At 39.5% G+C, this 23,152-nt stretch overlaps 1 protein-coding gene across 1 annotated transcript in view; it reads right to left on the bottom strand.

Moving 5' to 3' along the window:
• The window catches only part of LOC128742130 (open rectifier potassium channel protein 1), a 55,303-nt gene extending 32,354 nt beyond the window's left edge, over positions 1-22,949 (bottom strand). Inside the window, exon 1 of the mRNA XM_053838361.1 lies at positions 22,375-22,949. The gene's annotated coding sequence lies outside the window, so the exon portion shown is untranslated. The remainder of the gene's footprint in view (positions 1-22,374) is intronic.
• Between the last annotated feature and the right edge of the window lie 203 nt (positions 22,950-23,152).

Genomic DNA, 23,152 nt, shown 5'->3' on the forward strand with positions numbered 1-23,152 from the left:
ATTTCAAGAAACTATTCTAAAGGTTCGATAAACCTAAAACCAAGTTTTCCCAGTCAAACCTCTAGTGCGCACGTTTTCTTTGGTTTGGGGTTATAGTGCGCACGAGTAATTGTGTTACAAAAATAGGCGCGAGTGTTCGAGGGTTAATATCTTTTGACCGGTACAACCAATTCTTACAAAATTTTGCATATATATTCATAGTGTCAAAACCTCTCGTTTGATATTAAAATAATTGAAATTAGGTAAATTAACTTGGTTAAAATCATTATAAATTATAGTTAATTTTGGTGTGGTGTATACGGTTGCTCATAACTTTCAAATTAAACGTCCAATCAAAAAATCATTCAATAGTGATCTATTAGGATATATTACCTTTCAAATGAGACCAATAGCGCATAAATCGGTTTGGCCATCTCTAAGAAACAGGCGATAATTATTACCTTGTCAAAACAGGTTTTTTAAGCATAACTTTTAAACTACTTGTTTGTTTTCAATTAAAAATTCCTGAATAATTTAGCTTTAATAAGGGCTTTCATTTGATACTAAGATCGTTAAAATCGGTCATGTAGTTCTAGAGAAACCCGTGTCACGTATTTTTCACATTTTTGCTTATAACTTTTAAACGAAACGTCGTGTCACGAAGCAACTCAATAGTGGTCTACTAGACAATAATACCTTTCAAACAAAAGTAATAGCGAACGATTCGGTTCAGCCATCTCTGAGAAACAGGCGATAGAAAAAATCATTACATACATACACACACACACACACACACAGACATTGCTCAAATCGTCGAACCCTATCGATTGGTATATGTGACTTGGCCCTCCGGGCCTCGGATCAATTTCGTGTTTTTCGACCAATTTTTAAACCTTTGTTATAGTATAACAAAGGTAAAAACGATGTAGGGTATGTTGCTGCTTCGTCGTAATTACCTATTCCCATCCTATCCAACACAAATTATTAAAAATATCCGCAATTTTATGACACACAATGCAAAACTAGTTATTCCCTAATATTTTAGTTTGTTGTCTATCATACGCGATCAATCAAAGTGAGCTGAGATCTATTTTAATGCTTTTTATCAATAAAGAAGTCCTACCAGCCAAATTTCCTACGTTTTTTCGTGCGACGAAGAAGACAATGTCGACTAATCGTTTTAATTTCCGTCATTCATAAATGAAAATAACTCACGCAAGGCATTGTCATTATTCTACAGCCAGGAAAACTTGTCTGACCTGCAGAAATTTTGCAGAACAACATTAGTCATGCCGTCCTACACAAATACATGCGCGTTAGCTTCGTAAAACGACGAATTTTAGCAATAAAGTTAGTTGCGTAATTTCAAAACTATGCTTTAATAATCGCTTTTCAGTGTTTTCAAAGTTCACGGATCGGAAGGTAAGTAAGTTTTAGTCAAATCAGCACAAGAACTTTTGGAGTATTCATTAAATCCATCCAACAAATGATGAAAATTAGAATGGCTTTACTTACTACGACGGGAATTAGAAATAAACCCTAATCATAATTGGTTAGCAAATTCTCGTAGAGCTTCCTTGGGTGATTTCTTGTCTCTAAATTTTAATTCGCGTTACACTCCGGCACAAGTTACGCATTGAAACTTCGCAAACCAGAAATCTTGTTTGCTTTCTAGACAGAAATCTTGTTTGCTTTCTAGACATAGGATTGCGAAATTTATACCACCGCTTTTCACCGCTTGTTCCGATGACACGGTCAGCTTGAACCGCCATTTGAAAAGAGCCATTCGGATGAATTTCAGAATCAGCATCCTGTCGATGCTCAGACGAGTCAACACGATTTAACAGTTCTGCCAACTCACGAGCGCAAAGTTCGGGATTTTCATTACGAGCGTGCAGGGGCAATTGTAATTTATTGAATTATAGAAAAAATATAATAAAATAATTAAATGGTTAGTGTGTTCAGATTTTTCCGTGCTTAACCTTTATCACTAATTTATTTATTTGTCTCTACTGATTGGAACGCTCTACCCGTTATCAAAAGTAAATGAATACGATACATTTACACTTCACATATGGTCGATAAAATATTCTCTAGAATTATTCACTCATTTAACGTTTTCAGAGTCACATATGGTTGAAGATCGGATAATAATTGACCATCATACGAACATCACTAATTGCCATATGGCGTTGATTTTATGAAGCCATGTATGAGAATGTAAAGTAATCGAAAAAAAATTTCAATGTATTTCGCACATCTACAGGGATAACTCTTTCAATAGCGATTGTTCCAATAAAGTATCTTCATAACGTGGCTAATGATTATTATGAGTTCGGAACTCAATCAAAATTTTTGCAATAAAATCAAATAGAGATAGCTGGTGAGGTCTAGTCTACGTGTCTGTAAAGCTGTATAGGTCGGACTCGATTATATACAGTCGCCAAATTTTTTTCACTATATATAATCGAATCCTATACAGGGTGTTAGGTAGCTTAGTGCAGATATTTGACGAAAAAATCCTTCTACGCATATGGTGAAATCTCAATTGTTACAGAGTCATTGAACTTTTTTAGTTTTCGGTACTGTTTGCCTTAAATTGGCTCTGGTACAAAAACATTGCCAGCTAGCTTAACTCGGTTACTTTCATTCGAAAGCTGAGAAAGTTTTATACTGAAAATTGGTCTTAAACCTCCTTCTTCATAAGATTTAGTAACTTTTTAGAAACAAAAAGCTATGAAGTAAGTGTTTCTTAGGCGTTTTTATCGAATTTCTTCTAAAACTGTGTGATAAAACTGATTGCTATTATTCACCAATTTAAAGCTCTGGTACCATTCTTCTATCTCTTTTAGTATCGTTGCAATTTCATTTCAAACGTATCGTATTAGGTGTTGAATTAGTATCTGAAAACTGTTCGAATTCATACATCACGCATAGCACACCAGATTACCGCGTGCGATGAACACAATCTGACACGTACGAATTCGCCTCCACTTTTGCTTGCATAATCGTGCAAAACTCAAGCCGCTTAGGTTTATTCACTGGCAGCAGCTCCTGAACCTGTAGTGTGGAAAGGATGCATTTTTACCTGGTTCAGCATGTTCCTCACCTCCATGGTTACAAGGGACTGTGCCACAATTCGCCTTGCGCTTGTATTGAAATCATTACCCACGATTCGCAAAATTTTATGGTCAACCGCAAAATTTTATGGACGCTACTTGCTGATGAGGTTGAGGCTTACTTCGAAGCCTCGTTAAAAATAACGGTCCTTCTCGGAAGCGACGGTACGTTGTCATAGACGTCCGTGAATTAAAATCATTGTGCAACAAAAGGATCTCTTCTAAATTTGTGTTCACTTACTTGCATTACGTAGCCGACGATTAGAAAATATACAACCATACTCCTGCTGGGCTATCGTTGCTACACAATTAGTGAAGCCATAAAAAAGGTGTATGTCCGCGAGTCTTTCCGGAGAATACATTTTCATTCTGCAATCGCTTTCAGAAACGTCCCAGACAGACCCGAGAAGTTAGTTTCCAAACTGTTTTCCTTTCGGATTTAAATTAATTTTTCTCGGTGAAACCATTACCTTTTTTAAATATATTAGTTCTGAGGATGACTGAAAAGAGTAAGCTGAAACGTTAACGAAATTTAATAGTTTCACCGAGAAAAATCAATTTAAATCCGAAAAGAATAACGTACGGTGATTAAAAAAGACCACAAACTGTTTTCCATATGCGTTTAACTGTGTCCGTCGCACGTGTTGATCTAGGGTGCTATGCGTGATGTATGAGTTCGAACAGTTTTCAGATACTAATTCAACACCCAAAACCATACGTTTAAAATGAAATTGCAACGAAACTAAAAGAGATAGACGTTTTACGGTAAGGAGTCTGTCTGTCTGTCTGTCTGTCTGTCTGTCTGTCTGTCTGTCTGTCTGTCTGTCTGTCTGTCTGTCTGTCTGTCTGTCTGTCTGTCTGTCTGTCTGTCTGTCTGTCTGTCTGTCTGTCTGTCTGTCTGTCTGTCTGTCTGTCTGTCTGTCTGTCTGTCTGTCTGTCTGTCTGTCTGTCTGTCTGTCTGTCTGTCTGTCTGTCTGTCTGTCTGTCTGTCTGTCTGTCTGTCTGTCTGTCTGTCTGTCTGTCTGTCTGTCTGTCTGTCTGTCTGTCTGTCTGTCTGTCTGTCTGTCTGTCTGTCTGTCTGTCTGTCTGTCTGTCTGTCTGTCTGTCTGTCTGTCTGTCTGTCTGTCTGTCTGTCTGTCTGTCTGTCTGTCTGTCTGTCTGTCTGTCTGTCTGTCTGTCTGTCTGTCTGTCTGTCTGTCTGTCTGTCTGTCTGTCTGTCTGTCTGTCTGTCTGTCTGTCTGTCTGTCTGTCTGTCTGTCTGTCTGTCTGTCTGTCTGTCTGTCTGTCTGTCTGTCTGTCTGTCTGTCTGTCTGTCTGTCTGTCTGTCTGTCTGTCTGTCTGTCTGTCTGTCTGTCTGTCTGTCTGTCTGTCTGTCTGTCTGTCTGTCTGTCTGTCTGTCTGTCTGTCTGTCTGTCTGTCTGTCTGTCTGTCTGTCTGTCTGTCTGTCTGTCTGTCTGTCTGTCTGTCTGTCTGTCTGTCTGTCTGTCTGTCTGTCTGTCTGTCTGTCTGTCTGTCTGTCTGTCTGTCTGTCTGTCTGTCTGTCTGTCTGTCTGTCTGTCTGTCTGTCTGTCTGTCTGTCTGTCTGTCTGTCTGTCTGTCTGTCTGTCTGTCTGTCTGTCTGTCTGTCTGTCTGTCTGTCTGTCTGTCTGTCTGTCTGTCTGTCTGTCTGTCTGTCTGTCTGTCTGTCTGTCTGTCTGTCTGTCTGTCTGTCTGTCTGTCTGTCTGTCTGTCTGTCTGTCTGTCTGTCTGTCTGTCTGTCTGTCTGTCTGTCTGTCTGTCTGTCTGTCTGTCTGTCTGTCTGTCTGTCTGTCTGTCTGTCTGTCTGTCTGTCTGTCTGTCTGTCTGTCTGTCTGTCTGTCTGTCTGTCTGTCTGTCTGTCTGTCTGTCTGTCTGTCTGTCTGTCTGTCTGTCTGTCTGTCTGTCTGTCTGTCTGTCTGTCTGTCTGTCTGTCTGTCTGTCTGTCTGTCTGTCTGTCTGTCTGTCTGTCTGTCTGTCTGTCTGTCTGTCTGTCTGTCTGTCTGTCTGTCTGTCTGTCTGTCTGTCTGTCTGTCTGTCTGTCTGTCTGTCTGTCTGTCTGTCTGTCTGTCTGTCTGTCTGTCTGTCTGTCTGTCTGTCTGTCTGTCTGTCTGTCTGTCTGTCTGTCTGTCTGTCTGTCTGTCTGTCTGTCTGTCTGTCTGTCTGTCTGTCTGTCTGTCTGTCTGTCTGTCTGTCTGTCTGTCTGTCTGTCTGTCTGTCTGTCTGTCTGTCTGTCTGTCTGTCTGTCTGTCTGTACTATTTTTCCCACGATTATTAGATAAGTGCAAAGTATGTATGTACGAAAGCATAGTTAAAATGCAATATTTCATACATTATTTTAAAGATATTAGATAAATTAAAGTGTTCGAAGTTTGAATCACGTTTTGAGGAGTGATTCAAACTTCGAATAGGCACGAATAATATCAGGTTTGTCCAGGTTTTCCTTCGGGAAAATGAATTGTCCGTATTTTAAAGCTGTACAAAGTTAACTTCCTTTAGATGTGGTACATGGAGTTCGAAAATATTAGCAATTGCCTACAGAAGTATGAATTGGAACTAATTATTGTGTGAAAAAATTTAATCATACTGTTAGGTGGATTTAAAAGGATAGTGTTTAGAAAAAGGATATAATTTCACTCATTTAAGTTAAATGACACTAAAACATTGATACTTATCAAAGTAATACAAGTGTTCAATGTCTCTGACTGAAATATTCTGGCTTTGAATATTGACCATGAAACTGTTCGAAGTTTGAATCAGAAGGTACCGGTGGCTCAATTGTAAAAGAAATCGTCGACGTTTAAAATCTTATGATCCAATGTCAATTTTTCACAAAGTGCTACTCAGTAGAGTAAACAAAGCCGTAGTCCTAAGTCGAAAAAGTTTTCAGACTTAACCAGTTTCAGCAAGCCGAAAGCAGACGCAACTATTTTTCTTTGTGAAATTCACTTGTTTACGACGTTTGTTGTCACAAAAGAAAGGGTCATCGTAACATCGAAGTGGTGGCCTAGACCAGAGACGATAATGATACAAGCATATAACATACTGTTACGCACAGCTTTGCTACAGTTATTTTTGATACGGGAGTCCTTGATAATTCCCGCTGAGCTAATTGCCTCGGTCTTCGACTCGTTTTACACAACTGCGGATGGACAATAGGCGGTCAAACCTGATCGGAGCAATTTTTCTCAATGTTGGATATATGCTCTGAAATATATTTCTGAAGGAAATCATTTAACTTAGAATAATATAAACTGTATAAACTATTTAATTATCACTTTCACACCCATTTACCGTAACCCAAGCTTCGTTCAACAAAAAATGAAGGACAAATGTCAATTAAATGCAAAAGTTTATTTATTGTTTGTTACCGGTCATTTTAAATGAAACGGTACCAATGCCATGGCGTCAAAGTTTTGTTTTTTGTAGTGTTTAAGTGTAGTTTGTAAGCGTAGTTCGTAAGATTAAATCCGTAATTCAATTCTGATTATTTATGTGGCTCTTCTAATTGTTGTTAGTTTTCTTTTGTTTTGCATATTTATCTTTGTATTTTTGTTTAACTTAGAGTAAGCGTACTAATCCCTTAAATCATTCAACCGGTAATTAGTCATCGAAAAATTGCGTAAAAATATTATTGTGAACGTTACCATTTAGTGAAGTGAGGAGACACTGTCTGAATGCGGACTTAGGAACCTAAAAGAGACCTTCGGCGTCCACCCCGGAACATCCAGACCAGGTGTTGGGGCTTTGCACGGAGGCTCTAAAGGCTCCGTAAGACATCCTAAGTCAGGGACAGCCTTACTCACTAAGTGGTAACATCCTCAAAAAACCCCTTTGTAACGGAAAGACCGCAACGATAAAAGACGGCAAAAAGTCCGCACTAATTACACAACCCCTAATAGTTCCCGATCATGCAGCAAAAAGTATACCAGTTGGTTGCGTTGACTGCACGAAAGTTCGATATCCGGAGGTGTCGAGAGAGGGAGAAGGATTGGGAGAGAGGATACCGGAGGAAAAGAGGAGAATTGGTTGGGGATGATCGCAGGATGGAGAGATAAGCAGGGGACAGTTGATCGATAGTCGTTGTCGAGTACGGAGGGAAAAGTTAAGATTTCCCCACCGTACAGTTCGAAAAACCGCGTGTTTTGCGTCGCCAAGTAATTCCGGACAAAAAGTATAGTCCGAAGAGCCGAAAAATATATCTGGCTGAGTGGTTAGTGAAGCCGATACGTAGTTCCGGCTTCCGAAGAACCCTGTGATATCCCCTACGATCTGCAACTCTGCGGCTGTCAAGCGTTACGGCAACGAGCGAAGATGGGTGTATAGCTGCCGGGATTTTACCGATCAACGAAGAAGCGCGACGAGCCTATCACATGGACGGCGCCGCATATCGCTATAACGGCAGGATTTATCGCTGCACTACCCCACGGTCATCATGGTCAAGTCTATCCCGGTAACCCAGCGTCTACGAAATTCCCAATAAATTAGAACCAGTCAATTAGCACAGTCATCGAAGCCTGTTCTTCTCCTCACTCCCTTCGTTCTTCATCATCATCAATGGGCCCCAACTTGTGACATCGAGCGCTGCACCAATAGAACGGTAATAAAGTTTTCATGCATGGAATTTTCTATTCTTTTATATAAGTAAGAGCCACTAGTCCTTTTCATTTCTTTCTTTGACGCTTCTGGTGGTTCCGCTTCGTTTTGGGTAAGTTGTCGGGTTGTACGAGTCCTCCGAAGGTCGGTTGCCGACCCTGAGATTAAGTTATATTGAGCTAGCTGGGTTGAGTGTTCGAACCAACACTTATATGTTCACAGCTAGAATACAATTCCGTTAGGTCAGAGAAGGAATGTGAAATTAATTGTATCACAAGCATTCTCACAGTTCAATCGCCAGTTAACTGAATCATTTAAACACGACAATTGCATTTATTTAAGCGTGCAACAGCATTTATTTAATTAATGTACACTCATTGGAAAGTGCGTAGGTACAACAAAGTTACTCCAGCGGAAGGTCAGTAACGCTTAAACAGAATGTGTCACTCGTTGTGATCTTTCCCCATGTTCTCGAGTCGTTCATCGCACCAACGACGGAGACGGAGCGTATTTCATGATCATCCAGACCAGACATATCTGGTTCAATGTAAGCATTGCCCAGCGTAATCCAGCTGTTAATACAGCACTGTGTATTGACTTTCGCAATAAAAGACCGCACTATTTAAGTGCGCGATCAATCTAACCGTCGGGTCGTTGCGTTGGCAGGCGGGATTCATACGAACGACGACGGCAATAGAGTGAAAATTGACACTGGAACTGACAATCTGGGTTGCGTTCACAACGACTACCGCGCGCATATGTTGTCGCTGTCACATATGAGACGGTCCGCGAGAATCACCAATTCAGTTTATATAGAATTAAACTGATTGTTCAGATTAGTGTGGGCAGTGTGCAATTTCGAAATAATTTCCGGAACTTTTTCGTAATTGCCGAAATAGCAATAAAGATTGAATGCAGCAGTTTTTTGATATGGCTTCTTATATTTGTCTTCAAATTTCCCTAACAAAGTGATGGAACAACATAGTATACTAACGCTACTGCCAGTCTGCTTAAGTTGACTAGACTATCACTTACACGCGAATTAAGTCATTAGTGAACCTTGTTGACCCAGTCTTAGTTACCCGACCGAAAAGAAATGCGACCGCCTAATGTTATTTATTTTGGCAACGAAACAAAAACGACCAACTGGCAACTGGCTCACAATTCCTTAATCAGCTGAAACGCTGTCTAGACTGTGAGGCAACAATTTGTTCTAGAATGATACAGTGTTGTCTTTTGGCAGTTTTGATAACCTCACGCCGAGTTTTGTTTTTCGTTTCACCTTTATGTTCGCGTTATGCTCGTCGGCATTAATCTCCATAGTAACTGATTTGAAAATCATCACAACAAACCCTGCTAGCGTCTGCTATAAGTGGAAACAGTTCTCGCTAATTTTCCAAACGATCCAAAAATCCCTGTTCCAATAAATGGCTGTTTTTACAACCAATCCAGCCAGTGATACTGAACCGGCGGATTTTCCACTAAAAAAGAATTTACTCTCAGCGGAACCGAAAGTTCCCGCGAGTTTAACAAGTTCCCGTTTGGGGCAGAAAACTGTCTAGGTACTGACTTGGTAACACTGAATCCAGCAATCGATCGCTTCGATAAATATGAAGTTGCGGCTGTTCTATCTGGCAAACACTTGCCAAGGGTAAACACTTAAGTTCTGTAGGTTTAAGGTAGCACAAATTATCAGTGCTACTCAATTGAGTCCTAATCCTCACACGGGGCCGGTAGTTGAGAAGCTCCATGGTAGCAGTTTGCAAGAGGACTTTCTTTCTAGAACTGTCAAGTGCAAAACTTTTACTTTAGGCCCAACGTTTATTGGCAGTTAGCTTATTAGATTGGCTATTGTCGTAACGGTCCTCAAAATGTTTTAAAGTGTGCCGCTATCAGAAAACTGAGGAACCTACATGTGCATCTCTTTGTAGACTTTATCGAAGACCGTTAAAAACGTAAATAAAAACGTCATCGCAAAAACAAGATGTAAATAAATGTTCAACGTTTGAATCAACTTAGTACAACTGACCGCGGCTCATTTATTGCTCAACGCAGGCCCTGTTTAGTGTTATCGTTGGCACATGAATCGATGTGATAAATCGGGATTTTTATAAGTATTGCTCAATAAATGCTATCATTGATTGTTGATCACTGATCAACGGCGGCGGCGGTGGAATTCCAGATTACTGATTCGCCGATATCTACCGGTTATTGTGAACAACCGGAAGATTTGGTTGAGTAATAGCGGAGCAGATATTTCTTTGTTGTACTGGCAGTATTACCAACAACGGTCAAGCATTACTACTTACATGATTGATTAGCACTCCTCAAGGTCTGCTCGATTGCGCATTTTCTAGCACTCTAATTGCATTACAAGGCGTCAATTGATCCAATTACTATCTGTTAAAACGAAATAAGCTGCGGACGTAGCATTTGGTTTAGAAGATAGGTAGGTATCTGCAAACTAAAAAGGTCCATCCACTCGAAACAGACGAGATTGTTGACGAATGCTTCCAGAACAGAACTCGTGTCCCAATAGAAACCTAAATCAAAGAGCACGCGAATAACTAAAAAGTATGCAAATAAGGACTAGACATCGGTGCGACAGGGAGGAGCCAACGAAAACTGATACTATGTCCACCCACCGAAAGTCGAGGCACAACGACAGGCAACGCGTTTTTTGTATGGACATTATCACTACGACCCAGTTATTTGTTTTATTGTGTTACCGTCCAAGTGTTGTATTCTGCACTTTGTTGTTTTTGCAGTATCGCCATAGAGTGAGCGAATTTCTTATTATCCGTGCATAAGTGTTGGTTTTGTTTTCTTATATACATTACAAGTGCCCTACCTGCCCTAACCGATCATGTTGAGCTAAGGATGTATAATTTTTCATCTGAAAAAAATATTTGAAGATCAGCACAAGTAGAAACCAGATTTTGCTCTTTTACTTTCGTTTTTTATTTGGTTTCTTTCTCCTATTAGTACGATATCGCGAAATTTAACTAAAAGGTTCTAGGCTAATACAACTCAATCTAGAATAACGTATTAGAGTTTCCTTTGGTGACTAACAACAAGGGAGTTTCAGCCCAGGTAAGAGTAAACAAGGTTCATCGTCTGGCTTGTCTTTCTGTTATCACCGCCATATGAATACCAAACTTATTCCAACATTATAAAACAATACTCGAAGGTGACTTAACAGGGTGTTTTCGCATACTAAAAGACACTAGGGCATGTGCCCCACTATCTCTATTAAATTCAAAGCAACAATTTAGCTTCTAATAAAAGTTTTCCATGAAAATAATTTATCAAAAGTTCGATTTTGACTCCTGGAAATGATCCCACTATAAAAAGAAAGTGGCACAGACGTATGAACCACGAGCTATTTGGACACTATTTGGAGTGACCCCTGTTGAACACCTGAAAGTCGGAAAATAACGGTGGGCCGGCCACGTTGCAGGGATGCCGGACGACTGTGCCGTGGAACTTGTTTTCCTCAAGAACCCCACTGCCACCAGTAATCGAGGAGCCCAATGTACCCGATGGCTCGACAAGGCTGAAGCCGACTTGCGTGTGTCGAGACGCTCAACAAGTTGGTATCGATTAGCCCACACAGAACGAAAAAATGAATCGTTAAATAAAACGTAAATAACCTAGAACGTTTCTAAGATATATTTTTACATCAAGCCAAATGTAATAAATTAGCCTACAAGTGAAATAACGCGTAATTTTAAATGATTTGCGATGTTTCATTTATATGCATGTCAAAAGACGTAAATTTACAAGATTTTTTCGAAGTGTGCAGGACTGAGTCCAGTGGAGAGATGTTCGTGATACAGCACGATCTATCCTGGTTCTAAAAAGAAAAAGAACTTTTTCGGCACACGAAACCAAATCAAAGAACTGTTTAAGATGTTTAACGATTACATGGAATGCAATGATACTTTAATCCGCCAACTGCTCCGCACTTCTGGGGCCTTTGGGAGCCCGCAGTATGCTCAGCAAAGAATCACTTACTTTACCTGTGCCAGTACAGGCCTTCAGTTTTTTGCTCAGTAGATGCTCATTTGACTACAACGCCTCAATGAAACAGAATTCGAAAAAGTAGTGAAAGGGGCAATTGTAGATTAAATTATTATCTACAATATCGCTGAAGAAAGTACAATTTTATATTATGTATTTACGGCGCTATGGGGCTGCTATCCCATTGGTAGCAAAAAGAGCGCTCATTTAGCTATCAACGGGGTAGCAGCCCCATAGATACAACTATATCTTCTTCAACGATGTTATAGATAATTAACTCTACAATTGCCCTTTAGACTATTTTTTCGAATTCTGTTTCGCTGATACGCTGTAGTCAAATGAGCATCTACGGAGCAAAAACTCGAAAATGAAATCTGCTTTTCACCCATATTCACTAACCTGTCATGTTTAACTACAACCTTCATGGCACAGAAATGCAAGATGCAACCTCTTGACTAGGTCGAGGGCCTCGACGTTATTTTGGACAGTCAGGAATTACTATTCCGCAACGCTACGGGCCTGCACACTCATCCGTTAGACTCTCGAATACGGTTCCGTTGTCTAGCATTCACATTACCAAAACGGGATTGAAAGGTTTTAAAGCTTGTTCGCGACAAAATCCGGACACCTCAATTTTGCAGTAAAACAAATTTGCTAGAAGTTTAATCCATGAAACAATTTTATATCATTTATGTGTGTATCATTACTAATAATCAAGCAAATTAACATTACTTATTTGGTTTGCATGAAAAATTGGCGAGCTTTGGAGTTTACCCTTGCCATGAGGGTCAGTGCAGAGATGTTGGCAACCAATTTAGCTGCGTTTGTCCAAGATTTTCGAAATTTATCTATAATTGTTGGTTGTTGTTTGTGCTGGGACAGCTCTCTCTTCACCAAAGCCCAATACCGCTCGATGGGGCGCAACTCTGGACAGTTAGGTGAATTCGCCTCCTTCGGTACAATATGGACTCCATTAGCATCATACCATTCCAAGACATCTTTGGCGTAGTCACAGGATGCCAAATCAGGCCAAAACAGCGAGGGTACATCATGACTGTGTAGGAACGGTAACAATCGTTTCTGCAGGCATTCTTCACGGTATATTTCCTCGTTAACCGTTCCCGTAGTGATGTAACTTTTGCTTGCTCGACCACAGCTGCATATGACCTGCCATACTAAATATTTTTTGGGGAACGTTTCATTCCGCAGTGTAAAAAGACATACCAGGAAGCTGTTTAAAGTCTTCTAGGACGTACGTTTCATCGTCCATTACAACGCATGGAAACTTCGTTAAATATTCGCGATAAAGCTTACGAGTGGATGTTTTGGCCGTCGTATTTTGCTTATCATTACGGTTTGGCACAGTCCTCACCTTGAAAGACTTCATGCCTTGTCGTTGCTTAGAAGTGTGCACGAATGTTGGCGACATTTTTATTTTACGGGCAATGGTACGTACAGAAAGATCTGGTCTCCTCCGTAATATTTGTTTTACCCTCGCATCCTTGTGGTGGTTCCTCAGATCCGTTTTTGTTCCACTTCCCTTCTTCCTAGCTGTCGTCAAGCGAGTATCGAATGATTTTAAAACACTGTGAACAGAGCTTGGAGGAAATCCCAGCTTTTTTGCAAGTTTTCTTAACGAGAGATCTGGATTTTCACTGCGACCGCACACAATTGCTTTTCGCACCTGCTCTTCTTTCGACGCCATTTTACGCTGAGCGCTTGTAATATAAACAAGTGTTATACAGCAGTCCCCCGAATAACGCGGTTTCGAATAAGAACGTTTACAATAAGGACGGTCTCGAGTGATTCCATTAACGCGGTCGAACGTCCTTATTGGAGTCTATGTAGCATATGGGAATTGAATTAATTGGTTCCAACATGGAATAACTCATGATCCTGGTCGTATAGAAGGTTGGTGTCTTCGACAGAGTTGTTCAGTACATCAACGGGTTTTCATTGGATTATAGTATTGCGGAATTGTCTCACTACGCGGCGCTAGCGTATACTCTTATACAGGCTATATCTTGCGCTGCTGACTACCTAGAAAGTTGGGGTCTTCGGGAAGGTTACTCAAATGACTGCCACCTTCAAGATCGTACGGAAAATAACGCAGAACTGACTCACTACGTGACGCTAGCGGGCATGTATTATGCTTAGGCAGGCTCTATCTTGCGCTACTGATTATCTAGTATGTTGCGGTTTTCGAGAAGTTTACTCAAATGACTGCCAGCTTCTAGATGGCATGGAAAATAGCGCAGAACTGACTCATTACGTGGCACTAGTGTATATGTGCTATGCTTAGACAGGCTGTATCTTGCGTTGCTGACTATTTAGAAAGTTGCGGTCTTCGGGAAGGTTACTCAAATGACTGACACCTTCAAGGTGGTATGGAAAATAGCGCAGATCTTACTCGCGCCGCGTATAGGTAGTATTCTTATACAGGCTGTATCTTGCGATGCTGAACGCTCGACGCTCAATTTTATTCTCTAGCAACATTTACTGCCTGCAAAAAAATCTATCGTGCTAATCTACCAGCTATAAATGCTACTTCCTAAGTGGCCAGAGAAATCCTACCAACTCACTTATTCAAATAGTCTCAGTCACGTTAACACATTTCCAGCTACTTTCTAAACATTCCTATGATTCATGAACAATTATATTTTCATTTTTATAACTATTTTTTTTAATCGAAACTTACAATGAGTTGTTAAGCATTTATGTCACACAGCATTAATAATGTGAAGTCAACGGCATACGTAACGTTACTTTTAGTAATTCAGCTTTCTCGTGTTGCAGTATATTTTCCATGTCCGTTGCATGTTAAATGCGAGAAGTGAAAAATTCTAAGGAATTTCATCGACTGCCAACGTTGCAGTTTGCAGAGAATTTTTGTAAGCGACCAACATTGCGTTAAATAACGACCAAAATATTAGCAAATTTTCCAACTAGTTAAATAACTACTGTCACTTAAACAACCTTTCCGTAGAAAGCAACTTCTTGTAAATTACCAAAATCACGAGTTATGACAAATCCAAAAAAACCCCAAATACACTAGCACCGTCCGTTGAGTCAATTCTGTATTTTCCATACCATCTTGAAGGTGACAGTCATATGAGTAACCTTCCCGAAGACCGCAACTTTCTAGAGAGTCAGTAGCGCAAGATACAGCCTGTCTATGCATATCACATAGACACTAGCGCCACGTAGTGAGTCAGTTCTGCGCTATTTTTCATGCCATCATGAAGGTGGCAATCATTTGAGCAACCTTCCCGAAGACCGCAACTTTCTAGATAGTCAGCAACGCAAGATACAGCCTATACAAAAATATTACATGTACGCTAGCGCCACGTAGTGAGGCAGTTCCGAAATACTACAATCCAACGAAAAGCCCTCGATCTGCTGAACAACTTTATCGAAGACACCAACGTTCTATACGGTCAAGATCACGAGTCATTCCATGTTGGAACCAACTAAGTCAATTCCCATATGCTACGTAGACTCCATTAGCACGGTTTCCATTAACGCGGTCCCTATTAGTGTCCTTATTGGGGGGATTACTGTATTTTCAGAAAGAACAGACATACGTCTACCACTCTGCAAAATATTTCACTCATTGTTAATGTATTTCCGAACCTGTGTGTGTTTAGGGGTGTCCAAATTTTGTCGCGAACAAGCCTTAGTCGGTTCAACGCCGCTTCTTACGCTTAGCGTTTCATCGCTTACATGATGAAACCAGTTTGCCTACTGCCGAGTTCCAAAAATCGGTGCCGATTAATCTAATTGGCGACACTACAGGTACGAAGGAACGATGTCGATTCGTTGCTGGGAAGAATCGATAGTCCTTTTTTTTAGTCTTATGACGATATGTCTGAACGTACGCCCCCGGGGCACGACGAAATAATTCGATACTGAGAATTCAACATTTCAATGCATCCACTACGGACAAAACAGCGCTAGTAAATGGCCACAAAAATAAGACGCTTGCATAAATTTTTATTTTGAATGACCCCAGTCCCCAGTAGTTCCATAAGTGCTCCCTAGTTTGCCTAGCACGTGACCCTATGCATAGTAAGCGAGAGGATTCGCATCAGGCGGAGAGGCTGGTCACTTTTTCGAAGAAATAAAATGCGGAAAATTATCCTCACACCAAGCCTGTGTAGCACGCCTGATGAGACGGTGCAGAATCTTGTTGGAAGCAGTATGATGCATTCTTGTAGTGTTTTTTGACGATGGGAAACAAATGGTTCTTCAAAATTAGCTGTTTATATCGATTTTGCAAAGGCTTTCGATAAAGTGCCGCATGTCATATTGGTGGCCAAATTAGAAAAAATTGGATTCCCCGAATGGCTAACACGGTCGAATCTCACCGAGCGTACTGCATACGTCCGCATAGATGGAACGAGCTCACTTCCGTTTGAGATCGAATCGGGTGTGCCTCAGGGAAGCCATCTAGGTCCACTGCTGTTTATACTATTTGTAAACCATCTGTGCACCACCATACAGTCTCCTAAATACATGTTCGCAGATGATCTCAAATTTTTTCGTGTAGTAACGTCAGCGGTTGACTGCTGTGCAATCCAAGCTGACATTGACGCGTTAGTAAACTGGTGCTCGCTGAACGGGATGGAAGTGAATGTACAGAAATATAATGCTATCTCTTTCTGCAGAATAAGACGCAACGTTATAACCTTCGATTATAAAATGTCTGCAGCAAGTATCAACCGCGTAAATACAGGGAAAGATCTGGGCATTCTACTAGACAGCAAATTGAGTTTCACCCAGCACATTGCGTCTACTACTGCCAAAGCCTATGCTGTATTGGGGTTCGTCAAACGAAACACGAAGCAATAGGACACCATACGAACCGTTGCTTTTCAAAAGATGGCGCTTTTCTAGTGGTAGTAAAATCAAAATTTCTCACTTATTTATGTTTACCTACCTGAAAAACAATCACTAATCATATTTTATTTGTGGTTCAGTTATTCTGTTATACCTAATTTTCATGATTTCTGCCTAATTTTGATAAAAAACAAACATTTCCTATACCTCTCCATAGCATCTTACTACCAGTCATTCGAGAGCCCTAAAAAGCTAAAGCCCTATAAAGATACATTTATAGGGCTTTATGAAAAGTATGTTTGCGACATTTCAATTCGAAAAAATTAAATTTCGCAACATGAACGCAATAAATAAAAACAATGTTTACCAACTATTTTTTGGTTCAGGTGTCAAACGTTATATTACGATTAGCGATAAACACAAAAGAAACTGAGATGCATGAGAGAATAAGGGTGTTGATTTCAGTAAATTTATTGTCGCGCAAAATTCAGCTTTTACGGACATTCACACTATGCGCTACGAGGTAACGACATCTGTTGTATTCAACAGGGAAACATTGATAGTTTCAAACATACTCTCACGCATGGCGCATGATGAAACACTTGCGCCAACTTCTGTTATTTATTATCAGAAACTAGAGGCGGTGTCCTATTCCAAGATGTCTACTGCCTAAAGTCGTTATATTGTGCACTTGTACGGAGCATACTAGAGTATGGAGTGCTTGTGTGGGCTCCTTACCATGCTGTGCAAGTAAATCGAATCGAACGAATCCAACGCCACTTTGTTCGATATGCTCTACGACTCCTGCCCTGGCGCGATCCAGTTCGTCTACCGCATTACAAAAACCGATGAGCGCTTATCCTTCTACCGACGCTGACAACTAGAAGGACACTGCTGCAACGGCTTTTTGTTTTCGACCTTCTTGGCAATAATATCGACTGCCCAGACTTGCTGAGCCGTGTTCCATTCAACGTGCCTCCAAGGCCTACTCGCCAGCCTCAATTTCTTCGGCTTCCTGTGTATCGTACTCAATATGCCCAAAATAATATGCCCGTTTAATGTTTGCTGTAGAGAGTTTGACAATATCTCATAGTGCTATGATTTTAACATTAGTAAAATAACCTTTAAACATAGAATAAGTAATATGTAGGGACATTAGTCGAAGGCTTGTAAATAAATAAATAAATAAAATTCTTCAAAATAGGGTACGGGAGGGTATTCCCATCACGTAGTTCCTGAATATTGTTCAGGCTACCGCTTAATGGGCTGGAAATACCCACCCGGTACCTACTGTCGATGTAATATTTAATGTTGATTTGTCAATGAGGGTAAATGAACAGCAAAAGAACTTTCAAATTTGTTAATATCCAATGCATATATCCAATCATGCAGTTGGTTGTGCTGATCCTTTAGCAGGAATATTTTTCGAAAACATAATATCGTGCCGCTGCCGACGTCTTTCGACTCTTGCAACCTTCTGCTTTTCAGTCAAACCGTGCACCCACTGTTTTTTTTCTATGGAATCAATCGAAGATCTTTTTTCAAAATATTTTTCGTGGTTGACTGCGAAATTCTTAATTCCTTGTTCAACTTACGTCCAGACTGATCTGGTTTCCGTCGTATATGCTCTCATACTTGTTTGATGGCTTCCGGTGTCCATACAGTGGATTTACGGCCAGGTTTGAGGAGTATTTTCCCAGAACCGATTGTCATGTATCGCTTGATGGTACGAAAGGTAAATCTTTTGTTTATTCCGAGTGGCTTCAGGTCTTCAAAATATCACACAGTCGAAAAATTTTTATAATCAGACTTGTCAGTTGTCACAGGTTCCTTTCTTGTGTCCTTGATTACCACGACTCTTAAACGAATGAAAATTCAAAACAAACTTGCTAGCTTTTTTGACATTTGAATACTCTCTAAATGAAAAATTTGCAGACATGATTGGGATCAACCTATTTTTAATAAGACACGTCCAAGAAAAACTGACAATTATTACTACTACGCACCATGTACAGTACAAATTTTGATAAACAATTATTATATTGATGCCGTATTGAAAAAAATAGTGCTGTTCAATGATAAAAACCTATTTTTCAAATCGATGCACCCATGCACCTTCCAGCATTGGGCAAAAGGTAGGAGTCACAACGACAACTTATTAAGCGTAGTTAGTTATAACCCCCCCTCCCCCTCTTCACCTTTCCCCTCCATTCAAAAATTGTTCATTGCATCCCCTACCGTCCCTTCATCAATTGTAGAACCACCGTTTCCAAAAAAAAAGTTAATATATGCCTGACCGCATTTCAAGGTCAAGACTAAAAACACGAGGTTTGGTCAACGCGTTCCAGAACGGTTCTGGAGTTCCTCAAGGTAGCATCTTAGGACCTTTGCTGTTTTCGCTGTTCGTGAACGATGTCACTCGACTGTTACCTCCTGGAACAAGGCTGTGCTACGCTGATGATATAAAAATTTATCTGCCAATTGAAACCACATCAGATTGTTTGCGTCTCCAGAAATTGATCAATTTGTTTGCCGATTGGTGCAACTGTAATCGTATGCTAATCAGTATTCAAAAATCTACTGTAATCAGCTTTACTCGTAAAAAACAGCCCCTAGTATTTGATTACTGTATTAACGGTTCGTCACTACAACGGAGTAACTCAGTAACAGATCTAGGCGTTGTACTGGATTGCCAAATGTCATTTAGGCAACACTATACCTTTATCATCAATAAAGCGTATCGTCAGCTTGGCACTATATTCCGAATTGGTAGAGAATTCCATGATCCAGGTACTCTACGTACTCTTTACTGCTCCTTAGTGCGTTCCGTTCTCGAAACTAGCTGTGTGGTGTGGGATCCTCATTATGAATATTGGATACTTCGAGTTGAACGGATACAAAAATGCTTCATCCGTAAGATTTGCAGTATGCTACCCTGGAGTAACCCTGATACTCTGCCGCCTTATGAGGAACTTTGTCAACTAGTAGGAATTGCGCCTCTTGAGCAGCGACGAAAGGACATCATCGTCAAGACTGCTCATAAGATTCTGTTGGGTACTCTGGACTGCCCTGCTGTTTTATCGCGGCTTCAGTTACACTGCCCTCGTCGACCGCTACGGAATCAACAGCTTCTGCGTGTCGATTCGCACCGAACAAATTATGGACTTTATGAACCAATTCGTCGAATGGCTTTGGAGTATAATCGTCGCGGAAACAACATGCCTTTTTAGTTACTTTTGTACATTTGTAAAGTGTGTGTATTGTATTTAGTAGTTTTTTATTGATTTGTTCCTATTGATTTATGTTTGTACAACTGTTTCAAAAGATATTGGGTTTTTGTGCCGCTTTGAGTAAGAATATGAGACTTACTCAAGGTGGCTTTTCCCAATCTAATCACAATTCATTAAGACTCACTGTCGGATGAAGTAAATAAATAAATAAAAAAAAAAAAAACGCGTTGATACATCCGTGCTATTAATATTCAAATTACAAAAATGCTTGCATATATGCATACAAACACTAAAACAATGGCGTGATTAGGGCGCAACTAGCAGAAGGAAAACAATGAGGAAAATCACTGTCATAATTTGCAAGTACATTTTCAAGTGTGTAATTTAAGTGAAGGTAAAAAAGTCGAGTTTAAAGACATAAACTGGTGTAGAATAAAGCAATCTTATAGTTTCCCAACTATACTGCATTAAATCTGTGTATTCAAGCTCAAAATCTAAGTTTTCTAGTTGAGCCACTTGAAGTGAGCCTCAAAGCATTTTGACAGTGTTTTATTTAGTTTCGCCTGTTTACATTAGCTGTGGCTTGTGTTTTGAAAACAACGTAGTTTCGCTCTTTACTATCCCCTGTTTACAAAATGATTTGCAAATGAGCCTGTTACCTCATAACAATGAAAAGGGCTAAACTGCAAATTGTATTTTGTTTTGATTAAACTCTTCTATCGCACATCACTCAAAACTTTTTTTAAATAATTCTTTCGATTAAAAAACAGAAGAAAGCATTCTTGCCACAGATATTATCAGTCTTTTTAAGACTGATTGTGTAATAAAACGATTTGTTTACATTTTGCACCCTAATCGCGAATCACTCCGGATTTGTAAACGATATTGTTTCACACCGTACAGATTCGATAGAACTTTTATCTAAGGTCAGCTTTTACGTACCGCACTGGCAAGTGCGCAACTGAAGTAACTTTAGCACAAGACACCGCCGTACAAAATCAAATGATGATTGTTTATAAGCAACATTGCGAAAATATTGACTTCCCCATGACTAAATCAAAATTAAAACAATGCTTTAATTCTTCGCATCAAATGGAAAAAACGTAAACAATATTATGAAATTTAAAAGCTACGCAGTTCAGATTTCTTTATAGATACTTTATAGAACATATTAGCATAATTACTAATAGCTAAACAAATTACTTCTTATACTTATTATATATAACTTATATTTAAGTACCATTTATGGAAATGCTAGCTGGGATCTTACTCATTGAAAAGACTGATACAGCCATTATTGTGAAAAAGACTTAAAAAATTAGAAGATTGCTAAGCTAAATTTCGGCGTACTTAAGTAAACCCGGCGGTGGCATGCAAATGGATACAGTACAGTACAACAAGTGGCGAACAGATGCCGACGGGAAACAAACAAGAATGAATATATGCCTTGTTAAATTTGTCTTAAAATTTTATTTACCTTGTTCTGCTTTTGTATTAATTTGTTCTCGATCTTTCATGCTGATGAAATTTTTTATTTTAATATCACAGTATTTTTTTATATAATTTTATTTTAACTAAACTTTACATTAAGTCAATTTTTAAATTGATTCATTGACTTTAACTCAGTTTTCATGGAGCTTTACACATTTATTTTGACTAAACTCAATTTTTATTTAATTTAATATCAATATTGCTTCAATTTTGTTTAAAGTATTTAGTCTCTGATCTGTCTGGATTGTTTCAATTTTATCGGAGTTACTTTTCTTACTAAGTCAAGATATAACTAAGCTTGATGAAGAGTTTGAAATAAAATCATCACACAACACAACACAAACAATACTAAAAAATATTGAAACAACAGAGAAGAATGAGCAAAAATCGCTCAAATTTCATGTAAACTTCAACAAAATTGATATGAAAAATTCACCTTAAGAAAAGCTACAATCAGATTAACAGGAAAAGAACTTTCAAAAAAGTTCCATAAAGATTTAACCAAAATTGTAATAAAAATAATGCAAAACATAATGAAAAATGATGCAAAATTGGTCCAACAAAACCTAGTAAAGTTTTATTCATGTGAGGGTCCACTTATGACACAAAACACCTTGTACCAGAAGAAAGCTTCACTTGTTAAATTCAGTCACATCTGCTCACATAAAAAAAAACCTTAAAAAATAAAATAAAACAGAACGAAAATTGACTCAAAAATCTATCAAAATATATAAACAGTGAACTAACACTTTTAGTGACATATTTTTCCAGTTATTTCCCAAAGGTTTGGTGAAATTGGATTCACACAGCAAAAATGGTTACGAGTAGTGTCCCGTAACGCTGGAATGTGTTTAGTATAATGTGTTTATTACAATTATATTTACTTTTATATTTGGCTTTAAACCGCAAGTCAATCTTTTTAAGTACGCTTTAAAACTGAGCCGATTCTTTAGTTATTTTTCATAATCTACAATAAGTTTACAGTTTCGTCACTCTTAAATTTTTGTGGTTAGATACACTCAGTCTCAAAAATATATACAGAGTGTTACATACATTCAAAACAAAATAATTTATTATTTTACCTCAGAATCAGATAAATGTGTGGTAACAGTAAACATCATCAGCACAGTATCCAACAAGAAATTCCAATAGCACCTTACAATTCACTTTGTTATAAATTTATTCATTACGTAGAACTTTCGTCAACACTTTATTCTTACATTTATAGACGGTAAACTTGTCACTTAAGCACATTCCACTGGAAGCAGAAGTTCATGGAAACGGCCCATCAAGCATCAGCCTTCACGCATTTTCAAGCGATAAGAACTCCAGCGTTCTGCCGGGAGCAAACAACAAACTGCGCCTGCCACAATCTGTTCTAGATTTATTTCTCACGTATGAGCAAAATTTTTTTGCACACTAAAAAATACGATTATCCCTTAACAGCAACCTAGTGCTAGTCCGACGGATCGACTGCTATTGGGGCTGCACTCCCGACCATCCCAGATGGTACGTGTCTTCACGACTGAAACTGTCCCTTGACTGACCGTAGTGTACGTTGTCAATCGGCAATTTTCCAATCAGCAGATTCCGCCCAGTCCGGTCCGGTCCGTGCTCATCGACAAGAGCAGCACCAGTTGACTGTGCGCTTCACACTATCGAGCGAGCTGTGGATGGATGGTTGGGTGGTGGATGAACGACATATCGCGTCGTGCAAACTCGAAGAAAAACTACAAAGCTGCTCCATACTCTCACTCTCCGATGTGTCCAGTCCAGTCCATTCGCCGATTGAATGTCTACAAACATTTATGATGTGGCTAAGTCGCCGCATCGTCGAACACGTCACGGAACGGCTCGAGG

The sequence above is a fragment of the Sabethes cyaneus genome, chromosome 3 (assembly GCF_943734655.1).
Source record: "Sabethes cyaneus chromosome 3, idSabCyanKW18_F2, whole genome shotgun sequence".
Taxonomy (NCBI): Eukaryota; Metazoa; Arthropoda; class Insecta; order Diptera; family Culicidae; genus Sabethes; species Sabethes cyaneus.